We start from the raw sequence: 13003 nt of genomic DNA on the forward strand, positions 1-13003 counted from the left end.
AAGACAGCGTCTGCCTCGTCATTCCACATAAATTACCCAGAGAAGGTGTGAAGGACGGCAGGTGGCCACTTAAACCTTTCAGTGATAATCCACATTTTAAGTGTTTCCATTTAAATCCCGAGCAGGTGCTGGAAAAGCCAGCATTTCCCCGGCGGTCTGTAAATCTTTCACTTCCTGCTCTGTGCACATAGTTTATCTGAGGCGAGCGCTCGAGCCTGACGTGCACGTACCTGTGCAAAAGCAAATATGCTGTGATTGTGTTTGACAAAACAATCCGACTGTGGCTGAGAAATAACATTTTAGGGCTGAGCAAACAGGAGGTGGCAGAAAGCCGGCCTCTGGAGTGTTCTGGCCACATCATAAAAGATCCTTTTCAACTCGCTAATAAGGACTATTAAGTCGGGGTTGTTTTCATTCTCTGCGTAATTGCTCGCTGTGTTTGGTTAATTTTCAGGGCAGAGTAAGGAATAATTTCCTTTTAATGTTTATTGTATGTCATAAAGCCTCGAGCAAAAGATCTGAAGGCCAGAAAAGAAACTAATATTTCCCCAAAAAGCAGGAAAAATAAGACGAGACACTCCAGGCTGGTTAAATAGCTCTGAATCACATGAAATGGCCGATAATGAAAGGGTCCATTAGGCTCGTGGTCGACATGGTAACTGACACCTGAGCTGGACGGTGTTTATATTCTACCATCAATTAGGTCGGTGTTAATCTGCTCAAAAAGGCTGCCGTACTTATGGGTGTCAATTCTAAGCTGAAGAAGAGTAGAAAAGCTAATAAAAGACGAGTCTAATAGGAAGAAACCCACTGCCATTCATCGCTAAAGCCGGCAGATTTCTTTTACCTCTCTCAGCTCATTATTTTGGAGAGGAAGTGTGCAACTTTAATGGTTTTGCTTTGTGCTTGTGGAAAACGCAGCAGGAATCTGCTTCCAGTTGTTAAGTCAAACGGCCTCTTTTCCAGCGTCGGGAAGGAGGTTAAGAACCAGTTTGGGAGGCAGTTACTTCTTCGGCTGGTGAACGGGCAGCAAAACTGAGATCATTTCCCACTGTTAAAGCTGTTTAGTTTGTATCAGAAAGTCTTAACTGTGTCTGACATGTGTTCATAAATTCAGAAAAGGATAAAAAAAAAACGTGGGAATGTGTTCAGAATCCAATGTTTGGCAGAAGTTGTGGAATCCAAGGTGTTGCCATTCCGTGATGTCATCAGTGATGTCACCACATGCAAATGAGGTGATTGAATTTACTGTCTTGAAAAACTTTGGGCCACACTAACAGTTTCCCTTCATCTCTGACCAGTTTTAAGCCGCAGCCTTTAGAAATCTTATCAAACTGAGACGTTTTCTTCAATAAAACCTTAGAACCAGCAACCTTTGCTTTAATCTTACGTTTCCAAGTCGCCTTTTAGGCCAAAAGCCAAGTCCAGGGATGCATTTTTCTCAGTTAAACTCATGATGCTTGATGACATTCAGCACAGGACTGAAGAGATTTCACTTTATTTCAGAAGGCCGTCCGAGGCATTTGCAGGAAATCCTTGATGTGAGCGAGTTCCTCAGATGTGTGGAAAATGGCTTCTTTCCCCATTTTTCATTAACAATCACGCAGCGAGAGGAGGAGACGGGAGCCTCGCTACTGACAGCAGCCCCAATAAACCCGACTGCAGCTCAGCCACAAGGGGCTCGGTGCATGACGCTCCTATTTTCATGACAGAAGAAGAGCTTCTGTGAGGCTCATATCGAGCTCCATCCCAGTACATTAAACGCCGGCGCTGAAAGGCCAGCCGAGTTCTCCGAGGGGGGGCGGGGGAAGTGTCGAAACTCATTGTGGAAATGAGGAAAAAGTCAGAATAGTGGAGGCGAGCTGAGTGAAAGATGGTCCCACTGAGAAGTGAACTGTCGTTCCTCATCTCAGAGCTGCAGCATGATGGCAACAAACACCGTGTTTGATCAGGGATTTATGGTGAGAAAGTGCTGCTTCCTAACATATATGTTCATTTTCTCATTTTATTATTTATGGGAAAACAGAACATAACTAACAAAAACTTCTTCTTTTTTTTTTAAATGCAGAAACATGATGGATTTACAGCTTATTTATATATTAATACTGTAAAAGAGGAAAAAGGAACTTTCTCCAACACAGCCTGAACCCTCTGAGACCAGCTTTCTGTCATTTCTTTAAGGAGTCTTCAGGAATAGTTCTCCAGGCTTCTTGAAGGACATCCCAAAGCTCTTCTTTGGATGTGGGCTGCCTTTTGTTCCGTTCTCTGTCAGATGATCCCACACTGCTTCAATAATGTTGAGGTCCGGGCTCTGGGGAGGATTCATCCCTCCATAAGACCTGTTGCCACTGATTTTCAGTCCACTTCTTGTGTCATTTGGCACAGCTCAGCCTTTTCTCCCTGTTTCCCTTCCTTAAGAACGGCTTCTTGACAGCCACCCTTCCATGGAGACCATTTCTGATGAGGCTTGGGCCAACAGTAGATGGATCAGCTGAAGGTCCAGATGCATCTCTCAGGTCCTGTCAGGTCACAGCTGGATTTTTTCCTCTTTCTTAAGGACATCACTTTCAGATCCTGTTCATCTGCTGTAGATAGTTTTTTAGGCCTGACACTTCTTCTTTTGTCCTCCACTTGTCCAGTTTCCTCAAATGTTTTAAGGACACACTGCACACCATGCTGAGATATGCCAAGTTTTCAGCTAATAGCTCTTTGGGAATCACCTTGTTGCTGCAGAAATCCTATTTTCTGTCTGTCAAACTGTGTTTTCTTTGCTGTTTTTCATAGATGCAACTAAAGAAATGGGAACAAATGATGTGTCTCTGTGACAGGCTGCTGGTAACAAAGTGCCTAAAGATCCAGTTTAAAATGGCTTCTTTGCTAAGGTATCCGGTTAGAGGTTCTGCTAACATCTGACGCATTTGCGCGATGACGTCATTTGCTTCGTATTTTGGCTCAGAAAGTTTTCAAAATGGCGTCGAGATAGAAGCGTTCCAAAGTTTGGTTATATTTCGCCAAAAAGGACAATATTGGGTCCAGTTGCAACACGTGCAGAGCTTTTATCACATCGAAGGGGGGTGAATACCTCCAACATGCTGAAACATTTGACCACACAGCATGCAATTACTTTGCACGGATGTAAAGTCGCTAAGCGATGGCGGCAACTTTCGCGGGGGAGCTCGTGGCACAGCGTCTTCCGTCTCAAAAGTCCCAGGTAACGTAAAAAACTTCTAGGTCCCGTTGACTGTAATAGGGCTCTCAAGTCTCACGCATTGAGCGTGACAGTCACGCTTTTGGGTCTTTTGTCACACATTGTATTTGTCACGCTGAAAAAAAAAAGAAAATATAAATGTCTCTAGCGCGCCGCCATCGCTATGGAAACGGCAGGGAACAAGCATGTCTCCCATGAGTCTGAGCAGAGCAGGCAACACTAATAATATTATTAATGAAAGACCCCCCCCCCCCCCCCTTTCCTGCTTTAAAAACTTGAGAGTCCTGTTGTAATAATGTTAGCGACATACTGTATGAATAGTTTCCGTCAGATATTAACATTTAGTTGAGGACTGCAAGAGTTATATATTGTACTGTATATAACTGGATGAGAATCGATAAGGAACCGAATCGATAATGGAACGGAATTGCTAAATTCTTAACCATTCCCATCCCGAGTGAAAAGGCAGCCAAAGTCGAAAGAAAAACCGAAAGACCTTCAGAAAGCCTGGAGAATTATTGTTTAAGACCACTTTAAAAGATTAAAGACTTCTGCCTGCTTGGAAGGAAACAGAAAGAAGTGAGGATTGGATCAGGACTATCTGACCAGTTCACAGTCTGAATGCTGAGAAATTTTGTAGACAGGATGACTTCCTTCTTCCTAACTCATCTTACCGCTCCCCCTGACTTTTCCTTGTGCCTCTCCATAAGCTTGAGTTTTTATCCTTCAATGGCAACAGTTCTCAGCAATGTTTGCCTGTCAAATTTCCACCTTTGTGTTCACTTTAGTTTCTTAAAGAGAAATGTTTATAACGAGAACCTTTGTTAATTTGAATAAAACGGAAATGGTTGTTTTTGGTCAATCCAACCTTTCAGATGATGCGATTGGTTCATGATATTCTCACAGTTGAATTTGACAAAAAGCTCTTTTGAATTAGGACTCCTCACGAAGGTGAAGCCCTCCATCCTTTACATGACTTTGACAGAGAAATTCATGCTTTTATTACCTCTCGTTGAGGTTATTGCAGTTCTTTGTATGTTGGTGTTGATCAGTCGTCATTTCATGCAGCCTTTTTCACACCTTCTTCTACACTGGCTTACAGTGCATTACAGGATCCAGTTTAAATCTGTCTTCCATGTTTTTAAAGAGTCTAAAAAGCATGACGCCACATTTCCTGCCTAACTTTCAGGGTCTCACGCTCCTTCCAGAGCTCTGAAGTCTACGAATCAAACACTATTGGATGTCACTCGATCCAGTAAAAGGGGCGGGGCCTTTTCCGTCGAGCCTCCTAATCTTTGGAACCCTCAATCATTTAAAAACTTTGCTTAAAATCTGTTTCTTCTCACTTGATTGAATACGTTTCTATTTGTTCAGCTTGTTTGGCTCTTTGGTCAACTGTGGTTGTTTTAAATTTGCCATTGAAGTCACTTTTGGTGAATTTAGTCCTAACTGTCAGTGTTTCGGTGCCTTTTAATTAAACGGTTCTGTTTGATTGCTGTAAAACAGACATTCGTGTTTCCTTCAGGACGATCCGTAAAATGTTGGGATTTCTGCACCTCGCTGCAAAGCTTAAGACACAGCGTGCACTGTAGCGTGCACTGTAGCGTGCACTGTGGCGTGCACTGTGGCGTGCACTGTGGCGTGCACTGTGGCGTGCACTGTGGCGTGCACTGTGGCGTGCACTGTGGCGTGCACTGTGGCGTGCACTGTGGCGTGCACTGTGGCGTGCTGACATTATAGTTGAACTGAAAGTAAAGCCGTGCCTAAGGACTGCCTCACAGTCGCGCTCAAACATAGAAACATCCTCTTGTGCAGGGAATTGGTATTCTCAGGTCTTTGTCTTTGGGAAGCTTTCAGATAATTATTCTTAGTTCATGTCACTCGTGAAACGGCGGCGGCGGCCATGAACGAGCGGCGCTGTGGCTTAAATTCCTGTTTTCCAGCTCCTCAGAGGCAGGTGCTCAGTCACCGTAATCCACTCTGACAGCCTGATAGCGCTCCATTTCCTGCCACCCCACCTCCCCTCTGAGGACCTCCACTTGAGAGTTAACTAAAACATTTTGTTCTCTCTTGACGTAATTGGGGCAAAGGATGATGATTTCTTTAGAAATGTAGTTCTAACTTCTGTGTGTGACTCTTTGTAACAGCAGTGGCGTTGGACTCACTTTGCAGAGCTTTGCACTTTTCCCCCTGTCCACCCAGAGGCTTTTGTGATGCTCCAGTGATGCTGTCAGCCATTCTGAACTCGGTGGAAGGCAGGCCATTTGGTTTCTGCGTTGTGAACCTCCACCTACCTGTACTGTGCCTGTAATGATAATGGAGCTACATCAGATTATTTCCAGGAGGTGGAGGATTTTGCTCTGACAGATAATCTTTAGCTCCGGGAGCGATTTGCTGTTTGATGTTCACTCAGCTTCACTCATTTGATCCATAAGCCTGTAACTCATTAGATAATGGGTGATACATCTGCTTTTCATTAAGAGAGAGGTGTGATTTGCATTCAAATGTGGGAAACCTCCAGTTATCAAATCCTTAGTCAACATATTGTGCTTCAGGGCAAAGCAGGGCTGAAAGTTAGCTTTTCCACATCCAGGTTGGTGGTTCTTCTGTAAAAGGGTGGAGCGCTGAACCTCTGGGACAGGGATTAGGGAGTTAACCCTCACCTGTGGTCACAGATCTGGGTTCTGACCCAAAGAACGAGGTTGTGGATACAAGCGGCTGAAATGAGGGGGGCAAACCCTGAGCCTGTAAAGCTAGTAACGATCCCTTGATGAGTTTCGATCTTGGCTCAGAAGTAGACACTAACCAGGGGTGCAAGTGACCAAACTGCCCTGGATTCTGACCATAAACACAAGCAAGTAAACACAAAGCCTCATGAACAGAAAGACTGCTCAGAAATGAGATGGTCCGCTGAAGGGGAGACCCATGTATCCCCAACTGATGAAACCCCTTTAAGAGACTAGTAGCAGGTCTTCAAGTCGATTGATTCCAAAGGTAGAAGAGACCAAAGATTATGATCGATTCCCTCAACCCAAGAGAATTATAGTCTGTTTTACAACCATTAGACATCTTAGGAACATTCATACACTAGACTGTCTTTTAGATCAACAAATTTTCATGTGATGTTGCATCTTCCATAAAAATTGGGACTAGAGCAGCAATAGATTGGAAACACTGTGTGATCTAAAGAGTGGAAGACTCCTCACCAGTAAAAATGAGAAGAATTACTTAATTTAACATAAAATGCCTAAAAGAACACGCCCCCCCTCTGTTCATTGAGCTCCTCTGGCTGCCCTTAGCCGCCTGCATCAGGTTCAAGTCCCTGATGTTAGCTACAAAGAGCTTAATGGAACGGCTCCATCTACTTGAATGCTCTTGCAAAGGCTTCTGTCCCAACTGGGTCCCTCCGTTGGTCCCAGGATTGTCGTCTAGCAGCTCCTACACCACGCCTAAGACAATCCAAACTCTGTTCATGTGTCGTCCCACGATGGTGGAATGACCTACCGAGCGCTACCAGAACAGGGGCGTCCCTGTCTATCTTCAAGAAGCTCCTGAAAACCCAGCTCTTCAGAGAGCATCTCCTATCCCAGCACTTACCTTGTACTTCCCTCCCCCCTCTATCTCTGCACTTTATCTTTCTGCACTTCCTTCTATGCCTGCACCCTATCTCTACTCTGTCCCCTCTGACAGAGTCGGACTCCTGGGTTCCTTCTATGTAGCTTATTGTTAGCTTTTTATAAAGCTGTTATATCTTCATTTGTAAGTCGCTTTGGATAAAAGCGTCTGATAAATACAGAAACAAAATGCTGAGAAATCTCCGAACAGTAACAAAGCAGAAGTGCACGGATCTGATGAAAATCATTGCTGTTCTCTGTGAGCAAACAGGAGTTTGTTGCTACATCCACACATGTGAGCTGAATCTTTCCCGTGATGAAAACCAAACTGAACCAAAACTTCTCAGGGCCTGTGCTCGTGTAAGTTGGACTCAATGTGAAGAGGAAACTTTTCTGTGGCCTGGTGAACAGATAAAGGACAAACGGACCATCTGAAGCTGCTTTGGTCATCGTGCGAGCAGCGCCTCAACTATTAAAACCCGACTCGCTGCAGTTCTCTTCCTAACCAGAAGGTGTCACTACTGAGGCAACAGAACCCCGACACCACGGGAAAAGCTGAGGAAGAAGTCTGACAGTAGGTACAACACATAAAGAAAAGTAACGATACAGTTTCAGCTGGTCAGGATGCCTCCTGGTCGCCTCCCTTTAGAGGTTTTTAGACCCAGAACTCTTTGGAGGGGTTATATTTCCTATCTGGCCTGCGAACGCCTCGGGCTCTCCCAGGAGAAGCTGGAGAATCTCTCTGGGAAGAGGGATGCCCGGGTCTGTTGCCACTGGACCTGACCTCAGATCAGCAGAAGATGACAGATGGATGGGTGTCTTCAAGTATTAACATTTTATTAACTTTTTGCAGTCAGGTGTTCTCACTTTGAAACAAGCTGCAGGATTAGCGAGAGTTGGCGAAACTCTTCATTTTGCTTAAAAATGATCTTTTACACTAAATTTCCGGCAACTGTCAAAAACTAGTCGAGAGGATGGCTTCCTGGCAGAAGCATTCTTCAGTTGGTCATCTTGTCCACTTATTTTAACTTATTTCTCTAAGTTTTAGCAATTAAACTGATTAAATCTCACCTCAGGCAACAGAACCCCGACACCACGGGAAAAGCTGAGGTCTGACAGTAGGTACAATACATAAAGAAAAGTAACGATACAGTTTCAGCTTCTCAGTTTCACAATAGTTGCACCTTGTTGGGTTCTGGTGGGTCGTACGGATGCCTGTAGAGATGAACATGACCCCACAGTCCTCCCTGAAGCTCGCCCCGTGCACAGGTTACATTTAAAGGTGCCCGACCAGCCAAAACAGCTTGTGTGACATCGGTTTTGACGTATAAATTGGTGCGTGACTGGTTTTTAGCACTCATTTCCAGGCCACTACTGGTGTTGGTGCGAAGATGCTTTAGTGCTCGTTGTATCATGCGATCCACATTTCTGCTGAATTATGTATTCAGATTTCGGAGCAAGAAAGGCTGCCATCCAGACAGTTTTTTCAGGATTATTTCAGCAGGAAAAACACAACCATGCATGACTACACGGCTCTATTAGTCCCTCACCAAAGCATTTGGGCTCATAATAGAACAAAGCAGCCAAAAATGAGATGCTGAGCCGTTGGGCTGCTTTTGTTGATTAACCTGAATACAGAAAGCTGCTGGTTTTTAGTCATGCTTTCAGATCCTCATGGTTATTCCTGCTGCTGTCAAGTATTCAATCCTCATCTGGTTTTCCTCCGTCTTATTTAGTTATTGTAGAAGAGACCACTAGATATCTACATAATATCACATTATACATGGTGTGAGCTCTATATTACGTAGATACTGTTTACGCCACAATGTTATGTAGTAAAATACCATTTTTTTGTTACTATGAAGTAAAACACTGCATCAAAATGAGTTGCATGTATTGTGAAGACGTGCTGCAGTAAGTTTATCATAAAACTAACAGACAACAAAAGTTTTAGAGGGTAGAGCAGTAGATTCTCAGTAGAAATTGCAGTGGGAATTTCCCCAAAAATGAGGCCAAGTGGGGTCAGTCACAGGGCCACAGGTGCAGAGGACATCTGAGGACATCTGGCTGGAAGCCAAACCAATTGTGTAGAAGCATTGGATGTGTTCTAATTGTTGCAGAATAGGGTTTTTTTCTGAGAAAAGACGGGTTTTTACCAGAAATAGAGTGAATAGAAGCCTGTAGAATGCCACTGTACGATCAGTCTCTGTCGGGTTTATTGCTTTTTCTTAAAAACTCCACTGTTTTGGATTTTTTTGGCTCTGTTTTTGCCAACAGTGTTGCTGTAACATGGCATTTTTGATAAATGTTCATGTACAAGTCCAGTGTTTAACCCCCCCCCCTGACGTGGATATTTCTCACACAACAGTACCCGGTCTTTTGTTTGTTAGTTTGTGGTTTTTCAGCCTCCGGCTCGCTGTTTGGGTCCTCTGCAACCTCCACAATCCACCGATCCGAACAGTTTTGATGATTAGTGAATCATTACATTCTGTTTTTAAAACACTGCATTCGAACTCTAATCATCACCACCCACATTTATCTTCTGCGACCCTCTCCTCCTGCGACACACTTTTCAGAACATCCTCTCTAGATGTTACACAGCATCCACATTTAAATATATATGACTGAAAAATTGCTGTTGCTTGTTTCCAGTCGGAGGCGTCAGTTTAATATGTTTCTTCTATGCATTTTGATGGTCATTTAATATCTCAGCGCTTTTTTTTTTGCTTTTCAGCTACATTTTAAAGCTGCCTTTTCTTTACGCAACAAAGATACAAGCAAACTTAATCAGATACTGACACTGATATCTGTGTTTCTAAAACAAAAATAACATGGACTGTCTGTTTCCTGCATGTTTATCCTCAATACTCGAGTTATTCCTTCATGCCTTTTATTTTCTGTCTCTGCTGTTGAGTTAAAAAGCTCCTTCCTGCATTATTATTCCTGAAGCTACTCATGTACATGGGGTCTTTTGAGCTTTCCAAATCGAACCTCGCCACCCTTTTTCCTTGATTTACCTCTTTGTAAATGTCACAGCGGACTTAAGCTGGGCTACGAAAACACCCTGGAAATCTTAGCAATATTTTAAACTGATCGAGTAGCATCTACGACTCTTTAATAATGAGGGAATACTGAATTACTTCCATTAAATCCAATGTTTTTCCAGCTTTTCCTTTTAGTGTGTCGAGCTTTAGTTAAGGCTTGTAGATTTTAAGTAAGTGTGTGCTGAGTTTGAACTCGGAAAACAGATGTTCCAACCTGCTGCTGGCACCAGTTTAGTCCACCAATTTAACCAAGTGAAATCCAGTTTAACGCTTCGCTGGTTATGAGATGCTGCAGTCCGTTTTGAAGAAGCAGATGGCTCAAGCTATTCCCCAAACCCACTGGATGAGACGGCGTAATAGAATTTCAGGGGGCTGAGAAATTGGTGCAGAAATTAAACTTGTATGAGAAAGAATTCACTTTTTATGGACCAATATCAAAGTAGAAGTGACATTCGTGTCATGGTGACATCTCTTTATTCTTTTACGGAGTAGTATACAGCCTTCCCCCGTCATTTAATTTAACTTCAAACGCGTTCACAGAGAAAAATTCACCGCAAATAACACACATTGCCCACTCAGTGCTGCTCTGAGCCGTCTGTAATATAGAGAAAGACATATTACAGTGATAGTGAATTGCTCTGAAGTGCATTCGAATGCAATTTCCTGTCTGGCTTGCTGCACTGTTAAATGCCACCATCAGCATGTGCTCATAACATCTAATTTTCAAAAAACAAAAGCGCTTTCCATGCCACATTAACATATTTTATTGTCACTATAAGTCTGACATCTTAAGCAGCATTTTCAGTTTTTCCATAATGCTTATTACGACCTATAAAAGTTAGAAATGTGCCTCATCAGAAGTGCACATTGTGCAGACTCCATTATCCATCTCAGCCTTCTGCATTGTATCCCCTTCGATCCATTTTCTCTGTTTAACTGCGATACATTTTCTATGTATTTCAAAAGATAAAAATCACTCTTTATCTTTAAAGGGACATACTGCGGGGAAAAAAATGCCTTCTTCCTGTTCCTGGGAGCATATATCAGGGCGTCTGAAGTGACCAGCAAAAACTAAAATTCTGATTTTAATTTCTGAAGTACGTCACTCCTTAAGTTGGCCCCGCCTCCTCTGCTAAGCCCCGCCCACTCACATCCACCCTGCTGGACGGATGAAGCCAGCTTCTGGTGGAAATGTTCTGCTGTCAGCTGCACTGAGGAGCATGCATCTTCCATCCAGCAGCAGCCTCAGAGGATATAAGAGCCCAGTGGATAAACTATATCTGAGGCTAATGTTCCAGCAGAGTTAGCTAAAGACTGTGAATGTGCAGCAAACACTTTTCATCCCACTGTTTTAACAACTTGGTCCAGTTCAACGCTGGACTGAAGGAACTGAGCCACAAAGAGGATCAGTTCCAACTCTCAGAGCCTGAACTTCAGAGCAGGGAAATGGGAGCATCTGAGAAATAACTCCTCATGGTTTATTTACTGATTTATTTATTCCTTTAGCAGCAGCTAACGCTAACAGCTAACGCTAACAGCTTAGCTAATGAAGATGACGTACACCAACTTCTAAGGAGTTACTGCTGTTCCTTTCTGAAAGATGAACATTATTGTTCCCACATTACTTTGTCAGCTGAAGCTTTCTAGCTGAACGGTTCCGTTCTGTAACTCAGACAACCTGCAGCTGTGTTTAAGGTGTGTTTCCAACACAACACCGGTCCTCTCCTCACTCTCGGTGTGTTAGCGTTACATTATCGGCATGTTTCTGATAAAGATGGAGGTCTCCAGGTACAAATGTTTAATGAGGTTAATATATCCAAAATGTTTAAACGCAGTAATTAACGGTGCACATGCATTACTACGAGTTACGCTGTGCACATCTCCGGCTTGGTCCATTACTGTTGATGAGAAAGCATTGTTTGTTAGCGTCTGCTGCTAACTTACAGCTAACTGCTGACTTACAGCTAACTGCTAACTTACAGCTAACTGCTAACTTACAGCTACATGCCAACTTACAGCTAACTGCCAACTTACAGCTAACTGCCAACTTACAGCTAACTGCTAACTTACAGCTAACTGCCAACTTACAGCTAACTGCCAACTTACAGCTAACTGCCAACTTACAGCTAACTGCCAACTTACAGCTAACTGCCAACTTACAGCTAACTGCCAACTTACAGCTAACTGCCAACTTACAGCTGACTGCTAACTTACAGCTGACTGCTAACTTACAGCTAACTGCCAACTTACAGCTAACTGCAAACTTACAGCTAACTGCAAACTTACAGCTACATGCTAAACTGTTTCCCTCTGGGATCAGTACAGTAACTATCTGTATCTATATATAGAGCTGAGTGTTTCTGGTGTGGCTGCAGGAACAGCTTCATTATGTCTGTGTTACTGCATTAAATTATATGTCCAGGTGTTGATGACAGCTAACGTAGTTAAACACACTGTAACTTTCCAGAGACAAAGAGCCACTGTGCTGAAACCAACAGGTATTTTGGTCTAAATGTGTCTCATACATCTCAAAAAGAATTGTTAAATGATGAAAATGTTGTGGTATGTTCCTCAGAATATTTCTTTTTCCAAATGCCGTGTTTCACCCTGTGAGGACCAGCAGTTTCCCTGCCAGATAATCTCTGCCCATCAGAGCTCAAAGGTTCAACGGTCGAGCATGACTGGGGAATCCAATTTCCAGTCGTATACAGAAAAGCAGCAGACCCTCACACCTTGAGGCGTTTCCTTACCTGGTTTGTTTAGCTGAACCGGTCAGCTTTCCCCATTGAAGGATTAGGTTGTTGTCCTTTTTTTAAAAGAACTGAGCTCTTTAAAACAGTTCTGTGTACATCTTTAATCTGCCCTGCACAAACCAGATGCTCCAATTTTGCTGCTCTTTGCATCAGGGATGCTGTTTGGAAAGAGTTGAGGCTTAGAAAAGCTGCAACAGAAGGATTTATAAAGGGGGATAAAAAGCATCGGCACCAGCGTAAATACTGCAACTACTGAGGTAGAAATAGTCACACATTTCAATGTAACAATGAAGGAAATTAACTGCCTCTGCTCGATGGAAATGAATGGACACGATGGGGAAAAGGGGAAAACCAAAGTGTGCACAAGTGAGAATCATCCTTATT

At 43.2% G+C, this 13003-nt stretch overlaps 1 protein-coding gene across 1 annotated transcript in view; it reads left to right on the forward strand.

Annotated features, from left to right (window-relative positions):
* sntg2 (syntrophin, gamma 2) overlaps positions 1–13003 on the forward strand; it is a 114189-nt gene that overhangs the window by 46446 nt on the left and 54740 nt on the right. The window lies entirely within an intron of this gene.

The sequence above is a fragment of the Leuresthes tenuis genome, unplaced genomic scaffold, assembly GCF_036924035.1.
Source record: "Leuresthes tenuis unplaced genomic scaffold, fLeuTen1.0.hap1 SCAF_15, whole genome shotgun sequence".
NCBI lineage: Eukaryota > Metazoa > Chordata > Actinopteri > Atheriniformes > Atherinopsidae > Leuresthes > Leuresthes tenuis.